General features: G+C 42.4%; 1 protein-coding gene and 1 pseudogene across 2 annotated transcripts in view; one reads left to right on the plus strand and one right to left on the minus strand.

The window, feature by feature from the left end:
- PIK3AP1 (phosphoinositide-3-kinase adaptor protein 1) overlaps nucleotides 1–18,301 on the plus strand; it is a 105,449-nt gene that overhangs the window by 17,268 nt on the left and 69,880 nt on the right. The window lies entirely within an intron of this gene.
- Nucleotides 7,457–7,802, minus strand: LOC308257698 (large ribosomal subunit protein P1-like; annotated as a pseudogene). The gene has a single exon. The product of its transcript is annotated as a large ribosomal subunit protein P1-like (transcript).

Here is an 18,301-nt window from a genome sequence, read left to right on the forward strand (position 1 = left end):
CTTTGATTAACAACAGGGTTTCTGTCCTTGAAGTGACCAGTTTATCATCTGAACTAGTGAGATTGAGCTCCTGGCAATCAATGTGAAGACAGATTCAAACCAGGGTGCTCATAACACACACACACACACACACACACACACACACACACACACACACACGCGCGCGCGCGCGCGCGCGTGAACACATAACTTTTTAAAATTGTGTGTGTGTGTGTGTGTGTGTGTGTGTGTGTGTGTGTGTAACTTTTCTCCTGAAAGAATACACAAAAAATTGTTGGTAGTGGTTGTTTTTGGGTGAATGAAGGATATTTTGAACTTTTTGTTTTAGACATTTCTCCATTGGTTTAATTTCTCTACTGTGTTCATGTTTTACTTTTAGTTAGGGCTTTTAAAAGAGAAAAATGTTGGTGTCATGGGGGTTTTTATGGATCTAGAGGAAAAAGTTGGGCTTGTACCCAGCTAATCCGAGTAGGCCAAGCTTCAGGTTAAGTTACATTGTGTAAACTCCTGGGTCTTCTCGACTTCATTAGGCTGCTCTTCTGTGTAAGGGGAATCGACGTGGTGTTGGTGTGTGTTATTGCTGTAATATCTGTACTGTCACTGTCTGGGTGTGGGTTAATGACTCAAAGAGGGGACAGCTGCATATCTTTGAGACATGTTTACTCTTGTCAAATCAGATTTGAATTGATGTCCTCTTATGTTACTACACTCTTTTTTTTTTCTTTTCTTTTTCTTTTTTTTTAATCTCATTTTTTTTCTTTTAATAAATCTTTATTCAGATTATTACAATTGTTTCTCCTTTTTCCCCCTATAGCTCCCCTCCACCCAGTTCCCACCCCACCTTCTGCCCTTACCTCCCCCCACTGTTCTCATCCATAGGTGTATGATTTTTGTCCAGTCTCTTCATGAACCCCCCCCAACCCCTTTCCCCCTGAGAATTATCAGTCCACTCCCTTTCTATGCCCCTGATTCTATTATATTCACCAGACTATTCTGTTCCTCAGGTTTTTAATTCACTTGATTTTTAGGTTCACTTGTTGATAGATATGTATTTGTTGTTCATAATTTTTATCTTTACTTTTTTCTTCTTCCTCTTCTTTAAGAATACCTTTCAGCATTTCATATAATACTGGTTTGGTGGTGATGAACTCCTTTAGCTTTTTCTTATCTGTGAAGCTCTTTATCTGCTCTTCAATTCTGAATGATAGCTTTGCTGGGTAGAGTAATCTTGGTTGTAGGTTCTTGCTATTCATCACATTGAAAATTTCTTGCCACTCCCGTCTGGCCTGCATAGTTTCTGTTGAGAAATCAGCTGACAATCGTATGGGTGCTCCCTTGTAGGTAACTAACTGTTTTTCTCTTGCTGCTTTTAATATTCTCTCTTTGTCTTTTGCTCTTGGCATTTTAATTATGATGTGTCTTGGTGTGGTCCTCTTTGGATTCCTTTTGTTTGGGGTTCTGCGCGCTTCCTGGACTTGTAAGTCTATTTCTTTCACCAGGTGGGGGAAGTTTTCGGTCATTATTTCTTCAAATAGGTTTTCAGTATCTTGCTCTGTTGGTTACTACACTCTTTATGACAAATAGTAAGAGAATATGGGTGTATAGTTCATGAACTCTGACGCTAACTGGTTTGCCACCTTGGGCAAGTCATTTGGCCACCCTGGATCAGTTCTTACCCTTTTAAAAATGCTCGGAAGGGCACACGTTAACATCTCAAACCTTTACAGCCATGAAGTTCCATGATTTTAACTATGTGTGATTGTTACATATCTTACCTTGTGTTGCTGGGTCTCAGTCTGATAGTTTTCAAAATCGCATGAAAATATAGTATATTATTTCAGCTAACAAGTTATCTTTTACAACAGAATTTTAAACAGGAACTTAAATGACATAAAAATAGCTTTCTGTTTACGGACTTAGCCCAAGTTCAGTCTTACTATCTGTGTGAGAAAGAAAGAATTCATGTATTTAACGTTTTACACATACCGTTTGTTATGGGCTACATGTAGATTTATGAATGTGGGTTCATAGGAAGGTAATGGGGGCAGGGTAATGGGGGCAAATATGCATGACAAAGTGGGTCTACGATTACAGGATGTTTTGACGGCTTTCAGTTTGTTTCCAGTGCCATTCACATGACTGAGAGTATGTCTGAGATGGCCAAGGACATAGGATGATTTATGCTGTGAATGACTTTTTAGCTGCCCATTAGAGAAATCACTGAAACCACTGTTGGCTTGTCATATGGCCTTATGAGCAGAAACTTCCTAATTTAGCCAGTTTGGTAAAATTGACACACAAACACCAGTCAGTTGGTTTCCCAAGACACAGAAAAATGTCTTTTCTATGGTGAAAGAAAACATTTGGCAACTAGTTCATTTTCACCGTATTTATGTGTGTTTTTTAAAATATATTTTATTGATTTTTTACAGAGAGGAAGGGAGAGGGATAGAGAGTTAGAAACATCGATGGGAGAGAAACATCTATCAGCCACCTCCTGCACACCCCCTACTGGGGATGTGCCCGCAACCAAGGTACATGCCCTTCACCAGAATCGAACCTGGGACCTTTCAGTCCGCAGGCCGATGCTCTATCCACTGAGCCAAACCAGCTAAGGCTTGTATTTATGTTTTTAAATGACATGCTGGTCTTGCCCTGGACATGTAGCTCAATTGGTTAGAGCATCATCCCGATACACCAAGGTTGTGGGTTCGATCCCCAGTCAGGGCACATACAAGAATCAAACAGACAATGCTGGTCTCTACTGACAATGTTTATATGGTAGGCGCCTACCTAGTAAACGAGGGATGGGTGGATGACTAGATGGGTGGGTACATTCATGGATGGCTGTCCATCTTCCTTACACTTGAGCCCATTTTGAATGTCCCAGTTGGAGAAAATTGTTTTTCCCCCATGAGCATCCTCCTTAGGGGCCTGCACTGCTGGTGCCATTTGGAGTGTCAGTTTCCATGTCTTGTGGTCACATAGTCAGGATATGACTAAACAGAAACCCTCCAAGTTAATTCAGAGGGCGTCTTTTTTACTATCTCCATACTTAAAAATACCAGATAGGACAGCCTGTCCCACAACAGAATCAGATATGCTGTTACAGAAGCTAGTTAACAATTGGACTTGTTAGCTCCATGGGGCCATGGGAGTCTATTAGGAGCAGAGGTTAAACTGAGTGTGTCCTTTCTGAAGGAGAATATTGAACTGAAGAAATCCCTGGAGTTAGAGGAGACCTCTGGAATCGGCTTTGTTGGTTCAGGAATTCCTTGGTACCTTTTTTTCCCCTGGGTTTATGCCTTCTGCTGGTGTGTATCTTCTCTGTGACTCTTACGAGGTTGGATCCATACTAGGTTCTCATTTGAAAGAATGCTGGTTGAATGTGCATATTTTGTCTGCCGAATTGCCAGTTTCACAATCAGACTGCTGGCTCTCTCTCTGACATCTGATAACACAGGAAATAGAGGGGAGGCTGATGATGAAATGAAAATGCTCTACTTTTAAATTGGACTAACATAAGCTTCCTTTTACACATACAGCTAATGTTTGAGGCCGTGGCTAAAGTTAAAACTTGCAGGTAGAAGAATATTAGCATTCACTGTTGACTCTTATTTATTTATTTATTTATTTACTTACTTATTTTTGAGCATGTGAAATGTGAGGAAACATTTCTGTGGCAGGATGTGGCATTTGGCATTCCAAATGAAGTTAACCTGTTACTCGTTCTGAAACAGAGTCCCCTTTCATTTGATAAAACTTTCTGGATATTATTTCTCAAAGCTTCCGACTGTGATTATGGATTTTTGTGTTATGTTTTTTCAGGAAAAATGGAATGCCGAGATAACCATACAGTAATTTGGTGGCCTAAATGTTTATTTTGTAGTCACTTAGAATTCAGAGTCCCATAGGTTATAGAAATCCTTCAACATCCTGCCTTCCAGGGCGTACACGTGATTAAAACTTGCCTGTACTATGGAAACTATTTAGCTTTTGAGTCTCTGATTGGAAAACAGAGTCGGGAGCCACTAGTCAACAAGGTGGAAATACAGAAAATAATATGGCTGCCAGAGTTGGAAGCTATAATGTGGGTTCAGAGCCCCAAACTTCATTCCATCAAGCAGAGAAGTGAGGGAATGAACATCCTGGCACATCTGTAACCTGGTGCATTTGGTAGACCAGTTGGGAAGCTTTGTACCGATGATGGAATCCTAGTCAAAACAATCTCAGCAGGCTGGAACACTAACCCCAATCCAGCATATAACATTTAACAAGGCTAAGTGTTTATTTGCAATTAGGACCCGAGTTTCACTTCTCAGCCCCCAAAACAAAACAAACCCAACCATACAATTGTAACATAGCAAAGGGAAAGCTCTGGCTTCCATGGTTTATGTGAAAAAGAGCTGGGGGTTTGAGGGGACCACATGCTGAGTATGAATCAGCAAGGAAGCACGACTGCTCTAAGATGGAGTCTTGAAATGCCCTTCTGAACAAGGGCCAGACTAAAGGAAGCGACAGCCCTTTTTTGTTTTTATTAATCCTCACTCGAGGATATTTTTTCCATTAATTTTAGATAGAGTGGAAGGAAGGGAGGGAGGGAGAGATGGAGAGAGAGAGAGAAACATCAATGTGAGACTCATGGATTGGTTGCCTCCCACAGGCACCCTGACTGGGGCTGGGGATTGAACCTGCAACCCAGGTGTGTGCCCTAGACTGGGAATCGAATCCGTGACCCTTCGGTGCTTGGACCGATGTTCTAACCACTGAGAACATTGGCCAGGGTGTGACAGCCCTTTTAGTATTATACACGGACCCATCGGAAATAGCTGTTGTTAGAGATTGGGGGAATGGAGAGTTAGCTGAAAGGGTTGGGAAGGGGAACAGATAAACCAGAGCTATCTCCATTTGAGGGCTGCTTAGAAAGGCGAGTGTATTACTCTAGACTTGTTTGTTTGTAAGGACAGAACCCCAGCTAGGGCAAAAGGGGAATTAACCAAACAATGGGAAGGGCAGGAGTGCAGTTGGTCCTCAGAGATAACCTGGAACCAAGGACTTGAACTTCATAAGATTGCCTCACTTATAAGAACCGAAAATGAGATAAGCAGTAATGGTTATAGACCTGGAGACAGGGAAGCATCAATCAGACTGTCAAACCTCAGAGGGAAGGTAGGGGAGGGTGGGGGTAAGGGGGAGAGATCAACCAAAGGACTTGTATGCATGCATATAAGCCTAACCAGTGGTCACAGACAACAGGGGGATGGGGGCATGCGTGGGGAGGGGTTTGGGATGGGAATGGGGGGATGAGGACAAATATGTGATACCTTAATCAATAAAGAAATTAATAAAAATAAAATAAAATGAGGGTTTCTTATGCCACCACAAAAAAAAAAAAAAAGATTGCCTCACCACCTCTTTTTTGTGTCTCTCTGCATGTAGGTGTCATTCTCTGGTAAGTCAGCTCCAAAAAGGAGAATTACAACCCTTAGGAGCTGTCACCTCACTCGTTTCAATTTCACCTCCAGAGAGGAATGAATAATTGTTCTCTCTGGTCTAATTAGTTAAACTTGGGTAAGGTGCCTAACTCTAGGCCAGTTAACTGTGGCCAGGGGATTGGCCCATGTTGATAGCCTGGGGTGCGAGATGTCTAAAAACTTGGCATTTTCCATTCAAACCACTTGGTATGAGTGAGAGATCAACAATTTTCCCAAAGGGGAACTGTTGTTCTGTTCTTGTCAAACAATGCAAAAGACAACCACCACAGTGAGGGGTCTGGAAACATGCCTGTGCCTGAGGAATGGAAGAAATAACTGTGCCTGAGGATAGAAGAAATAAACAATAGAAGAAATAGTAGAATCATAGAATTTTGGGCTAGAGTGGAACTGAGGCTCAGCATTGTTAAGTGACTTGCCCAAAGATACCCAGCTGGTCATGACAAAAGCCCAGGCCTCTAACTCTGAACTCAGAGTTTCATCCCTATACTTCACTGTCTTCATCAAGAAGGAAAGCCATGATAATTACCTTCAAACCTTTGAAAGACTCTTATGGAAATAAGAATGGTGTGGTTTGATGATGCTCCAAAGGGCAGATTAGGACTCATGGACAGTGATATCTGACAAGCAGAATTCTACTAGAAAGGAAGAAGTTAACCTCTGTGATGCCTTAACAATGGAAAGGCTGCCTCAGGAGGTAGTGGCCAGAGGCCCCAGTCATTGGAAGCCTTCAGGTTAAAGTTGGATAAACATCTGCTAATAATACTATAGAGGGAATCTCTAAAGTCTCTTCCAACTGAGAAGCACTGCAAAATAAAAACCAGGACATTGTTGCTTTTCACTGTTTTTCTTCCACCAGTTATAGCATTGGTTTACAGTGCTAAATGCTGTGCTAACCATTTTATAATAATGATCTCATTTAATCTTAACCTATAAGATAAATACTGTTATTATCTCTACTAGAGGCTCGGTGCACAAAATTCATTCCCAGGTAGGGTCCCTAGGCCTGGCCGGCGATCAGGGCCCATTAGGTTCCCTGCCTCCCCACCTCCCTGCCTCCTTCCCTCACCACCTGTGTGCCGCCACCACCACCACCACCACGCAGTTCCCCCTCCCCGCCTCCCCATCTCCCAGCCTCATCCTTCCCTCGCTCCCTCAGTGCCTGCCATGTTCCCCACCGCCCCCGGTGGTCAGCACATGTCATAGCGAGCGCTCGAATTCCCGGTCTCCCAGTCAAACTCCCGAGGGGACACTGCATATTATCCTTCCTTTTATATATATAGATTTTGCAGATGAGGCACAGAAACAGTAAGTTACTTTCCCAATGGCTTGTGGAAAATTCAGGTTTGCTCCCAAGCCTCTACTCTTAACCACTGCATTCAATGGCTTCTCAAAAAATATTTGTGTCTAATCCCATTTGCACAATGTCTCTACCAGGTGTTCTCAAAATGTGATCCTCACAATACCTTCATCAGAACCATATATTTTTTGTTTTGATGATGAACCAAATATTTTGAACTTCATATTTTTTTAAAAATATATTTTATTGATATTTTACAGAGAGGAAGGGAGAGGGATAGAGAGCTAGAAACATAGATGAGAGAGAAACATCGATCAGCTGCCTCCTGCACACCTCCCACTGGGGATGTGCCCGCAACCAAGGTACATGCCCTTGACCGGAATCGAACCCAGGACCCTTCAGTCCGCAGGCCGACGCTCTATCCACTGAGCCAAACCGGTTTTGGCAGAACTTCATATTTTTGTAAGTACCCATGTTTCCCAAGAATAATTGAGCACCACCTTTTTTTTTTCCTTCAATATTCATGCTCCTGGGCTTTCCCAGTTACTTAATGAACCAGACTGTCTGGTGGAACAGACTGGGTATATGTTTTTTGGTGTTTTTTTTTTTTTTTTTTTTTGCAACAGAGGTCAGCTTTTATTGACTGTGTTACAAAAGAGCTAGTTTAGTAAAAAAGACCAAAGCCCATGTCATCATCAGACTCTTCAGATTGTTCTTTCTTTGCTCCACTTTCTTCTCCTCAGCTGGGGCAGCAGCGGTGGAGGGGGCAGGATCTCCTGCTGGTGCAGCACTAGCTGCAGGGGCAGGTCCACCAGCCCCTACATTGCAATGAGACTTCCAATGTTGACATTGTCCAGAGCCTTTGCAAACAAGCCTGGCCAGAAAGGTTCAACATTTACACCAGCTGCTTTAATGAGGGCATTGATCTTATCCTCCATCACTATCACTTCATTGTGGTGCAGGATAAGTGCCCAGTAGTAGATGCAGGCGAGCTCCGAGACTGAGGCCATGGAGAGGGTGAGTGCTGGGCGAGCGCTGCTGGGAGCAGTGCTAGTCGCCGGATGAAGTGAGGGCCTCACCCCAACGTGTCCTTAGCTTCCTCGGAAGAACTGAGCACCTTACTGGCAGCTGGGGAAAGCAGGTATATACACTGAGTGGCCAGATTATTATGATCTCTGAACGCATAATAATCTGGCCACTCAGTGTATATCCTATATAATATAAGGCTAATATAAATTGTCCCCTCAACCAGCAGGCAGGCCGGCCAACCGCCCATGTCCCATCCCCCTGGCCAGGCTGGCCAGACCCCACCCATGGCACGAATTCATGCACCAGGCCTCTAATATATATATATATACACACACACACACACACACACACACACACACACACTAAGTGGCCAGATTATTATGTGTTCAGAGATCATAATAATCTGGCCACTCAGTGTATATTTTTTAACAAGCACCCTAGGTGATTCTAATGGGCACTAAAGTTTTAGAATTGGTCCATTGCTTTCCTGGGAAGGTTAGAGGGAAGATCAGATACTAAAAAGCCTCTTACTTATCTAAGCAGCTTAGACTGCTCTGAAGACCATGGGGAGACATTGAAGGGCTGAAAGCATGATCAGAATCGATTTTTTTTTACAGTAAGTTCAGTCTGGTGGCTATGTGGGCAGGACTGGAGGCTATTTGTGTCTTCCAGGGTGATGTGGGCCTGAGCTCAACAGAGGCAGTGAGAATGGAGAGGAAGAGACACTTTGAGAGATGAAAAGCAAGCAGAACCAGCAGGACTTGGTGCTAGCTTGTTAGGTGGAGAAAGAGGACACAGCTTAGTGGGTGAGTTCAGTCCATAAGAATGAAAGATGCCTCCTATGGAACTGGCATGCATATAGAAGTCAGAAAAAAAGCACTTTCAATGGGGTGGTCAGTTGAAAACTTCATGGAGGAGATGGCACCGGAGTAGAGGGTTGGATTTCAGAGGCATTAGTGTGAATGGGAGGGAATGATGTCCCAGGAGGAGGGAACACCATGGGCAAGATAGAGGGGTAGGAAACCACAGAATGCACTTTAATTGGAGCTAAGAAGTGGTTGGGGAGGGAGAGTGGGTGGAAAATTATAAAGATCAACTTGAGTCAGTGGGATAAGGACCTTCAGCAGAATAAAGATCTTGTCCCCAATGAATATTAGACTTAGCAGAGTGCTCACTTTGTAAGTTACATAAATGCTTAATCACTATGTTGTAAACCTGAAACGAATATAATATTGTATGTTAATTATAATTGGAAAATTAAACAAATTTTAAAGAGCTTTGTCACTCTTATCTCAGAGGGCCTTTTATTGGTTGGGGCAACAATATGACCAAAATGGCTTTTGGAGAGACTGTTTCAGCCCAGTGACAGGGCTGACCCTAGTTTTATTTATTTTTTAAATATTTTTATTGATTTCAGAGAGGAAGGGAGAGGGAGAGATAGAAACATCAATGATAAGAGAGAATCATTGATCGGCACACCCCCTACTGGGGATCGAGCCCGCAACTCAGGCATGTGCCCTTGACTGGAGTTGAACCTTGGGACCCTTCAGTCTGCAGGCCGACGCTCTATCCACTGAGCCAAAGCGGCTAGGGCTGACCCTAGTTTTTGAGGCAACCTTTCCCCCAATGTCAGTTGGACATAGAGCTGAATGCATTTAGATCCTACTTACATGAGAAATGAGATTTTCTGAATGGATGTTATAGTAAATTTCCACAGGCTACTGTATTTTGTTGAGATAGCATCAAGTGCTAAGTTCCTCTGACATATCCTTGCCCTTTGATTCTTATCACAGCCCCCCATTACTATCAGTAGTTATTCACCCTACAGATCTTAGGCAGTGTGTTTGCACAGGCCTCGTCTCATCTGTGGTGTGGGTGGGGAATGGTGGTCGGCTGGAATGACAAAGACTGATGCCAGTGTTGCCTATTGAATAAACAGTGGAAATCCCAAGGGGTATATGGTGTGGGATTTTTGTTCCTAAATCTGCAATAGCCTGTCGGCACAGAAATGGACGGAGTGGTGGTCAGGACGTTGAATAGTTCTGGCCATGCAGCCACGCCATGCTGGGGGCGAGTAGCCTGAAATCTATGGATGCTTTTCTGGATACTGTGAAATGCCATTATGGTCCTAAGAAGCTGGGGAGAAGCCCTGTCTCTTTTGTGTGTCTAGCCTTGACTCCACCACCCAAGTCCCTCTTCTTTAGATTCTAGTATCCATGGTTTCTCCTCTCTCTGAAGTCTATGGAACGCATTTGCTGGATATCCAGAGGAAACAGGCTTTTATCTAATCACTTTATGAATTTCGGGTTGGTTTCCCAGCCAGAGTGTAAATTCCTTAGGAAGAGGCCATGGATTATCCTTCTGTAGGGTTCTCCATTGTGCCTAGGGACAGTGTGGGCACACAGAGATTTTAGTAAACGTTTTTTGCTTGCTTGTCTGTTTGATTGAAGTCTTGGAGCAAAGATATTGTAGTTGCTTTCCTACCGAAGCAGCTTTAAAACAGAGTGATAAAATTACCCTCTCAGTAGGATCACAGCCATTATCTGTCACAGTTGTGCATTGACTGCCTACATCCTGAGTTGTTGGGGGGGAAAAATGCTTTCAGAATCAAATGCAGTTTCATATTTGCTTCAGGTGAGACTGCTTCCCTCCCATTAATATATAGTTATTAAACACCCACTCAGTAAATTTAGTGAGGACTTGGTGCTATATTAGATGCTGCAGAGGCATTGCGGATTCTGTAGAAAACATAGGCCCTCCACTCAAGAATCCACATGAGCTAAGCTGGCATGTGGGCACTGGTCGTTAATAGCTGGTTTCAGCATCTGGGACTTACCACCCATTGGGAAGATGGGAGCATGTTTCAACCTTACCATTTTCTCCAGTGCTCCCTGTGCTGTTAGAACTAGCACCCTAGTTCCCTACTGCTGCATCAGGTCAGCATTTGAGCAAGGAAAAGGAAGTTAAAAAGGCCCTGAATATGAAGGAAATCAGTTGGCTAAGGCAGAAAGTCTAAGATTTGGAGTCAGGTGGGCCAAGGTTCTAGTCTGGCTTTGGTAACCAGTTCTAGATTTGGGGGCAAGGCTCTCCAAGACTCCATTTCATCATCTGTAAAACGAAGTGAAAATGTCCACCTCCTGGGGCTGTCAGGAAATGTAACTGACTCCAGCCTCACCCAGGCTGGTCTCTGCTCTTTTGTCAGCATCTGTCTGCACGGTTTATTCTCCCCTCTCTGCTCTCATGGCTATGTAAGCCCTGATCATTTCTTGTCACAGAAACTGTATCTTTTATTTTTTAAGTTTTAGAAGTCTCTTAAAATTATAAAAGTAATACATTCTTGTTATAAAAATTTTTCTAACCATCAGAAGTCTGTAGAGGAAAGAGTAAAAATATTCATTTTACTTCCCCATATCTTCATTCTATCCCATAAAGGTTAACTACCATAAACGGTTGGGTGTGTCTTTCCAGAACATTTTAATGAATTTATATAACATTCACAGAGGCATTTTTTCACTATTAATAGAGTCATTGTGTACATATTATTCTGCAACTTATTTTTTTTCAATGAGTTGATCCTTTTCTGTGAATTTATGACACCTACACATGTGGATCTATATAATTTTTATAGATCATTGTGTTTATTATGTAGCTTGCTTTTTATATTAGCTCATCAACACCTGTCTTCTAATTGGCTTCTTGTTTCCATCTCATATCTCTCCAGCCCTTCCTCCACCAGAATGAGTTCTCTAAAATTCAAATGGGGAATCAATGACCATAGGATAGTTCAAAGCTCTCTACCATCTGGGCCCTGCTGACTTCTGCAATTTTATTGGAGTACTCCTTAGATTTTTTTTTCTTTTAGCAGCAGAAGCTTTTTGTCCTCTGAACAAAACCTATGTACACCCCCGATGTATTAAACATGGAGCTCCTGGGGTTCCCGTGTATGTATGTCAGGTCCTCTAGACCTCAGCTGGCTCGGGCACCCTCCCCTGTCACCCAAGCCCCATTCTCCATCCTGTTACATTTTCTGTCTTAGGACATGTTGGTCCTTCTCGAGATTAGCCTCAAAAAGACCGATAGAGCCAAAACCGGTTTGGCTCAGTGGATAGAGCGTCGGCCTGTGGACTGGGGGGTCCCAGGTTCGATTCCGGTCAAGGGCACGTAACTTGGTTGCGGGCACATCCCCGGTGGGGGGTGTGCGGGAGGCAGCTGATCGATGTTTCTCTCTCATCGATGTTTCAAACTCTCTATCCCTCTTCCTTCCTCTCTGTAAAAAATCAATAAAATATATTAAAAAAAAAAAAAAAAAAAAAAAGACCGATAGAACAAACCTTCTCAAATTCTCTTTATTCATTATGGTCCTGCAACCCAATACTTAAAAAAAAAAAAAAAAAAGCCATTGGAAGCTTTCTGTTAACCTTCTTTCCTGAAGTAAAATGAATTTCAGATTTTTGTTGACATGTCCTGAATGAAGATGTCCTCTCCCAGACACGGAGATTTGGAGAGCTCGTGTTGTCACTTTTCTGTCCTTTTTCATGGCGAACACATGAAGCGTTCTCCTGTTGTTGAGCCTTTCTCTTTGTTCTGGAGTTATTATGTTTAGATCCCATGACCCAAAGACAGTGAGGTCCTTGAGAAATGAAGCAAGAAGACCAGTTAGAGGACAGCTGTCCATGAGCTAAAATAGAAAGCAAACTGCAAAGCAGAATATATCCAGCTGGGTCGGCCGTGTATCTAGCTCACTGCCTGGAATGTAGTAAATACTCAGCAAACTTTTCATCCCTGGAATGCATGTCAGGTATGACAATTCCCTCTGCAATGAGGGTGAGGAGATGAGTTATTTCCATTGCAGGAGCTACGAGACCCATCATTTATTGTCAATCTAGTTTTAGAAGTGGCACCAGGGACCAGAGGGAGTTGAGGATGGTCAGCAGCCTTTCTTGCTGAACTACAGTCTGGCTGCCTCTACTCCAACCTTCATGGACCTGAACAGAGTTGGGGAGACTTGGAGGTGCTCTCTCTTTGCTAAATTCACACCAGTGACAGGTTTGTACATCATGAGTTTGATGACCACTGGAATGACCACCCCAAAACCACACTGGGGTCATTGTAGATTATATATTGCTCATCTAAGAAAAAAAATCGACATAAATAACTTGCAAGCTGAACTTTGTGGCTTTTGTGGATATATTTATTTATATATTTTCAAAAGAAGTTAAGTCTACTGCCCTAAGATGCTAAAAATGACATGCTTTGCTCCCTTTGACCACAAAAGCCACACATCTGCATCATTACCAGGAGGCTGTGTTGGGGAGTGCAATCTTCCTACTGATCTTTAAAAAAACAAAAACAAACGAAAAGCCAAGAACTCCAGTGTTGGTTGCCTGTATTTATTGGTGAGACCCTTCATTTCTTATAAAGGACTTGAATCTCATCCTTGATTTGTCTTGTTAATTTGCAACATGATATACTGTCAGAGGGTGTCACCTCAAATGCTCCGATCTATGATTTCTGTGATCATATTTAAGTTTTCTACATTTTATGCTTCTTGGGACATTTCCCCCCTTAATATGGATTGTGTTTAGTTGACTCTTATCCTTTTCAGACATTGGAAGTTACCCATTCTGCCTTAAATTTTGCCAGTTGTGCCTCAAAAGTTTTTCTTAAGATTGGTGACACATGTTCATTAATTTTGAATTCATTGGATTTTCTTTTTGACTATTGCCACACACTCTCCCAAGTACCATAGAGCATGCATTTCCCCATTCCCCCTCCAGCACTGCCTGGGCTCCCCCTCCCGTGGTCTGGAACAGTGGGACATATGGTAAAGTGCAGCTTGCCTGCTCCCAGGTCAGACTTCGTTGATGGACCAAGACATCTGTTCTCATTGAGTGAGGACTGGGCCTCCGCAGTGGTCTGACTCAGGTTCTAGGCATGCACCCCATTCCACTGATGGTGACACTTGAGAGAAAAGCAGCGTCCCCTGTCTGGTCTAGCACTTTCCCCACAAATGTTATTTCACTTAGTATGTAAAATTTCTCCCTTCTAGGCATATCAGATATTTTGGCAACTATTTGCACTTGATCTTAGCCAAAAGGCCGAGAAGCGATTTTTTGGCAACTATTTGGACATAGCCCTTTGTCCACCAACCTCCCCTCTTCTCCCTGCCCCTTCCTTTCCAGTAGCTGTCAGTGGTCTTGGATGGAAAAGAATGACTGAAAACCTTAAAGAGCTGTCTTTCATTGCTTTTCACAACTCCTGATTGGTAGGAGCATTTGGGGGAGCCTTCTTTATCATTTGGGGTGAAATTCAGCTGTAAGTCCTAAGTGGCAGAATTGCATTGGGAGCAAGTCAGTTTCCAGGAATCTCAAAGTGAGTGTCCTCTGGTGAGGTGTACCAGTTCTTCGTGATAAAAGTGAACTATCACGAAGTTGAGACCGGGATGGGCTTCATTCATTTCATATATATATATATATATATATATATATATATATATATATATACACACACACACACACACACACACACACACACACACACACACACACACAACCTTGAGTGTTCATTCAGAGAAAATGCATTAAGATTTTTCTGACCTTTTGGTATAGGACATCTGCTATACCAAGGAATTAGAGCAGTAAAGATCTTGAGGTGCATAGGAGTAAAGAGATGAGTACAAATTTCCTTTTTGAAATTAGAATGTTCTGCCTTAGCTTGGGGTTGTTATCCTGGGGCATCTTGCAGGAGATGGTTGTCAGACTTAGGAGGGAAGCCTTGTCTTTATTTTAACAATTTCCAGCACAGGGCCCGATCCTTGAGACTTCAGCAACGTATGGCCACCAGTGGAGGGAGAAAGTATATGGTGTTGTCTAGAAACCACTTCAAATGTCTATTTTTAGAACATTTTTACATTCTGTTTGAATGTCGTTTTTCCAAATAGATTTTTAATGGTTATCTTCTGAATAGCTTGGATTTTCAACTGAAGAGAAAAACAGCTTTTTGAAAAAAAGTAGATTATGTCAGAGGGGAAGAAGTATCTAATTCTGTGTGATGGTTGCTATGGTGATGATTGAATGTAAATTTCAGTTTATATAAAACCCTGTGAAGGGTTTGATTAGAGGCCAAAGGCAAGGCTTGGTGTCAGTTGGTAAGTAGCTAAAAAGCATCTATTAATGAGGCCAAAAAAAAAAAAAAAAAAAAAGAGATGGGGTGACACAGCTCTCTCTCCACCCAGGTGTCATGTCATCACAGACTAATTTTGTAATGGTGACCAAGGCCATACAAATTAGAGCAGGGAATGAAAAATGATGCTTCTCTTCTCCCTTGACAATTTTTTCCTTGAGGAAATTGAAGATGAGAGAGCTTCCTCCAGAGGAGGCAGGTCTTGCCAGGGTGAACTCCCATGTGCCAGTATCATTGGCTTTAAGTAGGCATTTGGCCTGGGAAAGGAGATTCAAGCATCTGATATAGGAACTGATAGAGGGCTGAGTGACCTGTACAGACACTCCAACCACGGTATCCCATCTTTTGAGTGCTTGCTCAAACCAGCAAGAAGAAAACTGAACGAACAAACAAACAGCCCTAGCCAGTTTGGCTCAGTAGTTAGAGCACTGGCCTGCAGACTGAAGGGTCAGGGGTTTGCTTCCGGGTCAAGGGCACATTCCTCTGTTGCAGGCTGGATCCCTGGCTCAGGTCAGGGTGCGTAGGAGTCAACCCCTCCTTCCTCCCTTCCACTCTCTCTAAAAATCAATGGGAAAATATCCTTGGGTGAGTATTAAAAACAAACAAACAAACAAACAAACCCTGGCAGAGGGGTTAATAACATCATGTTACCCTAAAGCTTCAGGCATTAGAATTCTAAATGCACCCTGGAGAGCAGACTTTTGCAATTTAATCTAAAAAGGAACAGTTAAGGATCAGTGAGTAACTGAGCTAACTAGAACAGGTGTTTATTTATGTAAATCATACTCTTCAGTGCCACCTACTTAATTCTTTAGTATTTATGTGTAGTTGCTCTAATAGTACCCCCTATATTTATTTATTATTTTTATTTGTGTGTGTATATTTTTAAAAGAAAAGATTGAGAAAGCATACCAATTGCTTTCCATTCATCATGTCTATAGAAACATGGCTCTTCAAGTCCAGGCAAAATGCCAAGTCATCACTGACCACCTGGCTAATTGCAGACCAAAGTAATGAAGACAGGCTTAGTCAATCTATGGTATGAACATTCAGGATAATTATCAGTGTCTCAGTTTCAGTTGCCCCTACGCATGTCTTAAGTGAAATTGGGAAGTAATTGAATTTGATCACCTAGCTCTTTTTCCTTCAACCTTTTCCATTATAATTCACTGCTCAGCAGCCTCATGATTCAGCATCTTTATGTCCAAAGTCACCCACTCTGCCTGTGGAAACACTCTGATAGAGCCCTCTTTTTGCTCAACTAGAAATACTCCAGTTCCAGAATGATCTTTCTCTTCAACACTCTCCCAAACTTAGTCAAAATCCCCTCTCCAGAGGGGCTGACCTGAGCATAACACAAGAAGGTAATTGGGTTAATGGTTATCCCTTAATGATTATCCTTAAAGGATTGTCTAGTGGAGTGCAGAGACTGTGGTCTCAGATTTCCTGTCCAGTTTTTCTCAGCCTTTGAGGCAAATACAAAAGTCAGATTTCAAATTTGTTTGGGTTGAATTATGTCCACCCCACCCCCACCCCCAATTCATATGTTGAAATCCTAATCATTAGTACCTCAGAATATGGCTGTATTTGGAGATAAGGTCTTTTAAGAGGTCACTAAGGTGAATGTGAACTCATTAGGGTAAACCCTAATCCAATATGACTGATGCCCTTATAAGAAGGGATTAGGACCTAGATGTGTGTGCTCAGAGGAAAGACCATTTGAAGACACAGCAAGAAGGCAGCCAGCCATCTGCAAGCCAAGGAAAGAGTTCTCAGAAGAAACCAAACCTGCTAACATCTTAATCTTGGACTTCTAGCCTCCAGCACTATGACAAAATAAGTTTCTTATATTTAAGCCATCGCATCCGTATTGTTTTGTTATGGCAGCCCTAGCAAACTAATACAGATTTATAGATGGATAACATTTGTAGGTGGCTAGGTAGTTATTACACTGAGTGGCAGAATTCAGAATTATCAGAATCATCTGATTATAAGAATTATTCAGAATTATCTTGATCTAGTTCAATTTGGATGATCCTAAGTTCTGCTCCTAGGTCCATAAAAGCAGTTCAACTAACACAGCATGGCAGAAATCCCCCGTGGCATTAACTGTGAAAATGAACTGCAGGTTATAGATGACTACTTGATTGATAAGGAACCAACAGTATGATGTTGCCACTGAAAGCTATGACTATATTAAGCTACATTAATAAAAATATAGCTCCCCAACCTTGGAATATTGTAATTTCGCTGCATTCTACGATGTATGGTGTTTCATTCTGGGTGCTACCTTTTTACATATGACTTATGTATTTATGGTTTAAGACAGGGCATTCACACCAGACAGCTATTGCTGTGTTGGCTACTGTCATTTTTTTATTCGACAGTTTAAGGGAAAAGAGTTCAGTGCCCCTGACTAAAGTCAGGCATTGCATATTTAAAAATTCTTGCAGCACACCAGTTGAAAATTTCTGTAAATAGAGAAGTGGAAAGAACCTGGGGCCTTGATGATGTCATTGAGCCCTTATATTAGCTAACCCCCAAATCTATCCAACTGCTGTACTTTCTGGTCTGAGAGATAAATGTCCTTATTGTTGAAGGCATTTTAAGTTGGGATTTCCTTTATTGGAGGAGAACCATTTTAACAGATTCTACAGGGTTGGCCAAACATAAAAATGAGCTTTCACAGATAATTCCAAATGCTCATCAGTGGAGTAGACCCTTTTAAGAAGGGAGCTTTTGTTACAATAAGTGTTCAAATAGAAGTTGATGATGACTTTTAAAAATCCTTTATTGAGTGGAATTTTGCTCTAACTTATTCTTAAGTATCTTTTAAGCCCTGGTGAACTAATACCCTATATAATTAAAGCCTAATATGCTAAGTGTCCGACTATTTGACCGGTCGCTATGATGGGCACTGACCACCAGGGGGAAGATGCTCCGATGGATAGGTTAGCTTGCTGCTGGGACCCCTAAGGGATGTCAAGAGCCGGTTTCAGCCCGATCCCCCCAGGCCAGGCCGAGGGACCCCACTGGTGCACAAATTCGAGCACCAGGCCTCTAGTTCAAAAATAATTCCTTCTAAGGTGTGACCATGAAGCGGAATCTTTCCCCAGGGCATTTGCATTATCCCCCGTATAGTAACTCTACTGAAGCTTTTATTAGTAAAATGTGGAGGTGGGGGAGGTTTCTGTGCAACAGAGCCTTCCAGGTGCTCTCTGCCCACTTCATACCAGAGACCCACTCTCCTCTCCCCCTACAGGGGCTGTCTGGTACGCCCACCTTTGGAAGGTTGCTG

Source organism: Plecotus auritus (assembly GCF_963455305.1).
Source record: "Plecotus auritus genome assembly, chromosome: 9".
NCBI classification, from domain to species: domain Eukaryota; kingdom Metazoa; phylum Chordata; class Mammalia; order Chiroptera; family Vespertilionidae; genus Plecotus; species Plecotus auritus.